General features: G+C 45.1%; 1 protein-coding gene and 1 pseudogene across 2 annotated transcripts in view; one reads left to right on the forward strand and one right to left on the reverse strand.

Annotated features, from left to right (window-relative positions):
* The window catches only part of CFAP53 (cilia and flagella associated protein 53), a 40,181-nt gene extending 35,029 nt beyond the window's left edge, over positions 1–5,152 (forward strand). Inside the window, exons 11-12 of one of the 2 annotated variants that reach the window (XR_002780617.1) lie at positions 135–296; positions 5,059–5,152. The gene's annotated coding sequence lies outside the window, so the exon portion shown is untranslated. The remainder of the gene's footprint in view (positions 1–134; positions 297–5,058) is intronic. The other variant, XR_002780614.1, reaches the window with a different exon arrangement.
* On the reverse strand, positions 3,745–3,863 carry LOC111741468 (annotated as a pseudogene).
* Positions 5,153–6,334: the final 1,182 nt, after the last annotated feature.

Below are 6,334 nucleotides of genomic sequence, written 5' to 3' on the forward strand. Positions count from 1 at the left end.
GAACTTTTGGGGGGGGGGGCGGGGTGGGGTGGGGGGATGGAGCGGGGAGGGGTGGAGGGGAGGAAGAATCAGTGGCCAAAGAGAAAAGGTGACCAGAGAGCCTATTTTTCTTTTTAATCACCCAAATAAAATAGGGCCAAGCAAGCCTGAAATGGGATAAGGCTAAGGCTGAGAGACATGGGCCCCAGAAGACTCTTGAAATGGTCAGCAGCAGACTGAAGCTGACAGGAGTCAGAGAACCCTGACGATGATGAGGCCATGCAGGACCTGAAGCAGTCAGGCAGTTGGGCCAGGAGGTGAGTCATCGGCAGTAGCAAGAAGTGGACGTTTCTATATCTCCTAGCTGCAGACAGAAAGTGTCTTTTAGCTTCTAGCAGCTACAGACATTGACATAGAGCAGGTAAAGGGCTCCTCAAGGTGGGTATAACGTATTTGCACTCTCTCTCCCTACTGGGAGAGCTAGAATTTTCAGAGACATCTTGACTACACACCCAAGGCTGGTGACCATGGTACATATCTGTTTCTGCTGTGATTCTCGATGCAATTCTAGGGCTTTTAGATGAGTGGCTACTTAGGTCGGGAGCAGGTTAGCCAGGTTGATGTGGAGAGTGTGGGGATTAAAGTGGAAGGTATTTTGCTCTTTCACTCCTTCTGGTCGCTGAGTAAAGTCCCTGTTTTGATGGCAGGTTTCCCTTTGCCCCTGTGCGGGAGTTTGAGGGATTTGGGGCTGATCGAGAAAAAACGTTATGACCACGAGGTGGCAGTAGCACACACGAGCTTCAATTGGGCAATGTTTGCGGGGGTTTAAAGAGAGGTTAGTCCCTCAAAGCATGAGACTGTCCAGAGGCTGATTTCTGGATGTGAAAGGTCATCATTTGGAAGGGGAGGAGGACAGGGAACTCTTGGTGGAGAGAGAGGTCAGGAACGGGTCTTACATGTCTGGGTGATGTTGCTCAATAGCACAGTGGGAAGTCTCCGGGTCAGAAAACTCCAGAGGCCCTGATACCCTGGGGCCTTATTACTGCAAGGCCCTGTCTTATCGATAGGTAATAGCTGTTCCATGAGGCATCCCTAGGTATGCAAAGCGAGCAGTCTCTAAATGGGTAAAACATTGCAGTTTGGGCTATTTTAAAATAATGGGGCGTGTAAGAATGTGAGTTTGGCACCAGCAGGCTTTTGAACTAATGCGTCTCGGTCTGCAAGGAAGGAATAAGCAACCTGGGGCCCACACACAGAGGCCACTGTTGGCACTTTTCTACAGTTCTGGGCACTGAGAATCCAGCCACACAGAGTTGATAGTCACCGTTCCCCAGACAGACACCCTCCCCACTCCACACACCCACATGTCCCCACTGCTATGCTTTTGCTCAGAGCATGGCTTCAGGAATTTGGGACCTTCCTTCGCACAGGCTCCAAGAAAGTCTAGCCTTCCTTCACTGAGAGCTCATCTCAAATGTCATCTAGTCCACAGTCTCCCAGACTCCCTGGCGGCACCCTGCCTCCCCGCCCACCCCCAGCTCTTTGCTCCTCTTTACTATCACAGATGGCAGCTTAGCTGTGATCTGGTTTATGTCTGCTACTAGCCTGTGAGCTATTTGAGGAGAAGAGCCTGCTACTAACTGGGTTGTCTTCCTCTATCCAAATTCATATGTCGAACCCTTAACTCCAAAGTAAATGTATTTGGAGATAGGGCCTTCAGGGCCTTTAGGGAGGTAATTAGGTTTGATGAGGTCGTAAAAATCGAGCCTTGATTGGATAGGGCTGGTGTCCTTATAAAAGAGGAAGAGACACCAGAGATTGCTCTCTCTCTCTGCAGGCACAAAGAAGCCATGTGAGGGCACAGTGAGTAAGTGGGTGACCATCTTTAAGCTAGAAAGGGAGTCCTCACCAGAAACCAACCTGTCGGCACCCAGACCTTAGACTTCCAGCTTCCAGAACTGTGAGACAATAAATGTCTGTCGTTTAAGCCCCCCAGCCTTTGGCATTTTTTTATGGCAGCCTGAGCCCACTAATACAGAGTCCTGTATTATTCCCTTTAAAATCTCTCACAGCACCTAGAACAGTGCCTGGCACACAGACACCCCTCAGCAAATGTTTGCTGAATTGAACTGTAGCCCCCAAATGAATGGGAGATGCATGGTGCTGGTGGTCCACAGGGGCTGGAATCTCTGACAGTGGCCAGCCCTACTCCAGTAGACCTTAGAAGACAGATATAGGCCACCAGCCCTTATCTCTAACTGCAAAATCCAAAAAAGCTCTGAAACCAGAAAGTTTGATGCTAAACCTCCTTTAGCAGCAAAACCTGACCTGAACCAGTGTGAAACTACTTAACATTATCTCATTAGGTTTTACTACAGAACTATTAATGTTTTTGATGATTGGGCACTGCCCTAGCTCTGGATGAGAGTGTTACAAAATGAATGGCTTAGGCATCCGCTACCTTTTTAAAATCGAAAAAATTCAGAATTCCGAAACATATCTGGTCCCAAGGGTTTTGGATAAAGGATTGTGGACATGTGGTACTTAGGGATTAATACCAAACCTACAGCTGTCAACTTGAGGAAGACCATGGGAAACACTAATTATCCAGTGTGTAAATAAACCACAACTGCTATTTGAACAGAATGTGAAATAGCTTAATCCTAAACTGGGGAGATGTGTGACTAGAATTAAAACATGTTTATTGATATGCATGCTATAGATGTCGGTGTTGTTTCTGAGCAGTCTATTTCATCAGCCTAGAAAATGTAATGAAGATTTTAAAGATATAATGAAAAAGTACAATATTACCTTGGAAAATAGCAGTAGTGCAGTTTGAAGTCCAACTGGCTCTTTGTAAATTGTACTTAACAACTAGAGAAATCAATTAAAAATGCAATTATGAGAATGCTTACAATTATTCATTATGACGATCAGCATTAATACTACAGATAACATGAATAAAAATAACTTGCTAAATTTACAAAGTATAGTCTGTTTTTAGCAGATCATTTCAAAGTCCTTAGTAATCTCTTGGTTATGCCAAGGCCTCTGCTAGACCCTATGGAGCATAAAAATAAGACTAAGGAGTTTATGGTCTTCTTGAAGATCAAGACCTAGACACAAAAAGTAACAAAACAGTACCAGGCAACATGTGATCGAGTGCTGTGTTAAGGATAATCGAGTGCATAGAACAGAAACTGTTCAGCCTTCTTTTAAAGGCTCCAGAATTTCTATATGGCGTGGGCTGAAGGAAGGCACCTGGTTGGAAGATAGGATTAGAGAGCATATCTTGAAGCCTGAATAGCAGACAGAGTTTTTGTTTAGATTTTATGTTTATTTGGAGTAGCTTGGCAGAAGAGCTTTTGGTGACTTGGAGGGGAGGGGTGGTAGTGTCCAAGTCATACTTTGGAGCCACACCAAAGTGTGACTTTTGGAGTTTTGGAAAAGGGAGAAGCTTATGATAGATGAGGCTACCAAGGAGGCTCCCAGGCAAAGGTGGCACTCGAGCTGGACTTACAGGTCGTGTAGACTGTAGGCGTCCTAGACAAGAAAGAGGAAAATTGGAGGTGAGTCTGCTGGGGGCTGGTCCATAATCAGAACTGGACTTGACTTAATTGGAGAATCTATCTTGGGAACTAGAAGTTAGAACATTACAGGGCAGACCCGAAAGTCTCATTTCCTAAATGAGAAAAAGGAAGATTTCCTAAACTCCACCAGTTTTGTGTATTTTCCTTCTTTCTTTTCTTTTCTTTTTTTTTTTTAAACCTATAGCACCTGGTCTTCCTAGGTGGTCTCCCATCCAAGTACTAACCAGGTCTGATCCTGCTTAGCTTCCGAGATCAGACAAGATCAGGCATGTTCAGGGTGGCATGGCCATCGACAAAACCCCATCAGTTTTAATAGAATATTATCGCCTGTAGAATTTCAGTAACTGCACACTTCATCTCAGGCATGAGATGACCAGACCACCTCACCTCATTTCCCACTAAGGGCACAGTCTTGACTGCATGATTAACACTACTAGACTTAATTATCTGGACTATTAACACAAGGAAGAAGAAGGTGCACCATTAGGTGACAGGCTGCGGAGCCTTAGTAGCTTTTCGAGTTAGGGCCTAGGTGCTGCACTGACTTCCAAGGTCAGTTGAGACATCAAAGAACTGAGGACGGCAGGGACAACCCACCTTGACTGTTAGAAAATTAAGTGAGATGATAAAAGCACAGAGTTAGCCCTCAACAAATACTAAGTGCTATAACTCAGCATCAGAAACATTATAGATCATAATGTGCATCTTCTCCTTCCAGTGAAATTACATAACTCCCCAGAAGTGCTCAACTTCTATTCCTAGTCAAGTTAGTTCTGGTCTCGAATAATAGTATGGCTTTTTCGAGGCTCTGCTATCTTTCTAACACATTATTATTACTTAACAATAACCATTCAGATGCGTTTGGTGTCTTACGAGCATGTCTAGTTTTACTTGGTCTTCACCATAGTCATGGGCACTTGACAGGGATGTTTTTTTTTTCTTTTTATAATTGAGGTATAACGTTCAGACAGTAAAATGTGTAAAGTGCACAGCCTGGTGAATTTTTACACATTTGTTCCTGTATCACCCACTGATACAGATAATTTCCAGCATCCTGGAGGTGCTCTCGTGCCTCATCTAGTCAATGTCCTCACAGAAATAACCACTATTCTGACTTCTACCACCATCCATTAGATTTTCCGGAGCTTGAACTTTGTATAAATGGACTCACACAGAATGCAGTCGTCTGATGGGTTTCTTTCACTCAACGTCTAAATAATTTATCCATGTTGCTGCATATGCCAGTAGTTCTTCTCTGTTATTGCTGGGTAGTATCTCATTGTATGAATGTAGCCATATTTATTCTCTTGTAGGCGGGGATTATTAAACAAAATTTACAGATAAAGAAATCTAAGGCTAGAGTGACTTAGTCTCTTTGACCCTCAGTTAGGCAGCTGGGAAAGTCAGGATTTGAACTTGTGTGATGTGGCTCCAAATGCACTGCTCTTTCTGACTTTGAAGCTGTGCTTTCAGAAATGTTTTCTTTTAGGTTGCAGAACTTTGAACCACATGACTTACAGTATCTTAAATCATGTGAAGAGAATAAAAGTTCACTCCAAAAGCAAAAGCAAAAATAAAACCTTATTTTGTTGGGAATCCTTCTGTGAAAATATGAGTATGTACTCAAAACGCACACCTTGCAGCCTTTGAATAAATGCTTACTAGTCCTGATTCATAAGGAAGAAATCCTGGAGTTATGGATTCAGTTCTTCAACTCTCTATAGCTGCAGTCTGAGCAACATTGGGGGAGAGGTACTGCTATGTTCCTACAGAGTGGTCCGCGGGTGGTTAGCTGGCCTGGTGTGTGCGTGTGAGGTGTGTGTGTGCCATTAATCATGGTGACACTCCAAAGCCCTGCTGCGCATGGGGGCATATGCCTCTCCCTGCAGTGGAAACCGAGGCACACTTCTCTGCCCCTGCAGGCCCTGGCTTTGAGAGCCTTTCTTAGGAACTGGCGGTGGCCACTCTAGCTTTTTTCCAAAGGGCTAACTGCAGTCTCGCTGTAGCCCAGGAAGCAGCCAGGTCTGGCACTTGACTGAGGGAGAGAAGCAGGAGGTAGCTCAGTGATTCCTGGAAAACTAGGGCGGGAAAAATAGAGCCAGACCAGGACTTAGGACAATTACATAAAACAACAAATCATTTCATCATAAATGCTGCAAATCAAATTTCAAGTCTGGGGCCAGGAAACTGGAAAAATTGATGTGCAGCAAAAAGCAACAGAGGAAATCACTCCGATTGAATATGCTTTCCCCACAATGTGCTGAAAGCAGGCATCTGCCCTGGCAGGAAGACGGGAGACTCTCCCATCACTTAGTGGGGAAATTACTTTTCCTGCAGGAGGAGTCGCCCAAGGCACCCAAGTTATACAGTAAAAAACACAAAAATCAAGTTTTCTCTCTGGCTGTTCCCGTGTCTGCTTTCAGACAGCACTCCCCCCGCCACTACCCCCATGACATTCACCTCTCTCCCCAGCTCAGCTCCCAGTGGTCAGGACCCCATTTGATGACCCCACCCCCTGGACACATCTCTTATGCCTTTTTCTCCCACAAGAACACCTAGCTGCCCACCCTCCCCCCAACCATGGCCAGTTCTCCTCTCTCTCTTTTCTGACCTCAAACTCACATGTTCTTAGCCCCATGTATGCAATGCCCTACCCTCACCCGAAAATGTTCTGGCAAACTAATCTCAGAGATGGCTAGGACCCAGGTGTGGACCGACATCTCCTTTGACAAACCTCCTTAGGGCTTCGCGCCACCAGGAGACTC

This window comes from Pteropus vampyrus, unplaced genomic scaffold (genome assembly GCF_000151845.1).
Source record: "Pteropus vampyrus isolate Shadow unplaced genomic scaffold, Pvam_2.0 Scaffold3, whole genome shotgun sequence".
Taxonomy (NCBI): Eukaryota; Metazoa; Chordata; class Mammalia; order Chiroptera; family Pteropodidae; genus Pteropus; species Pteropus vampyrus.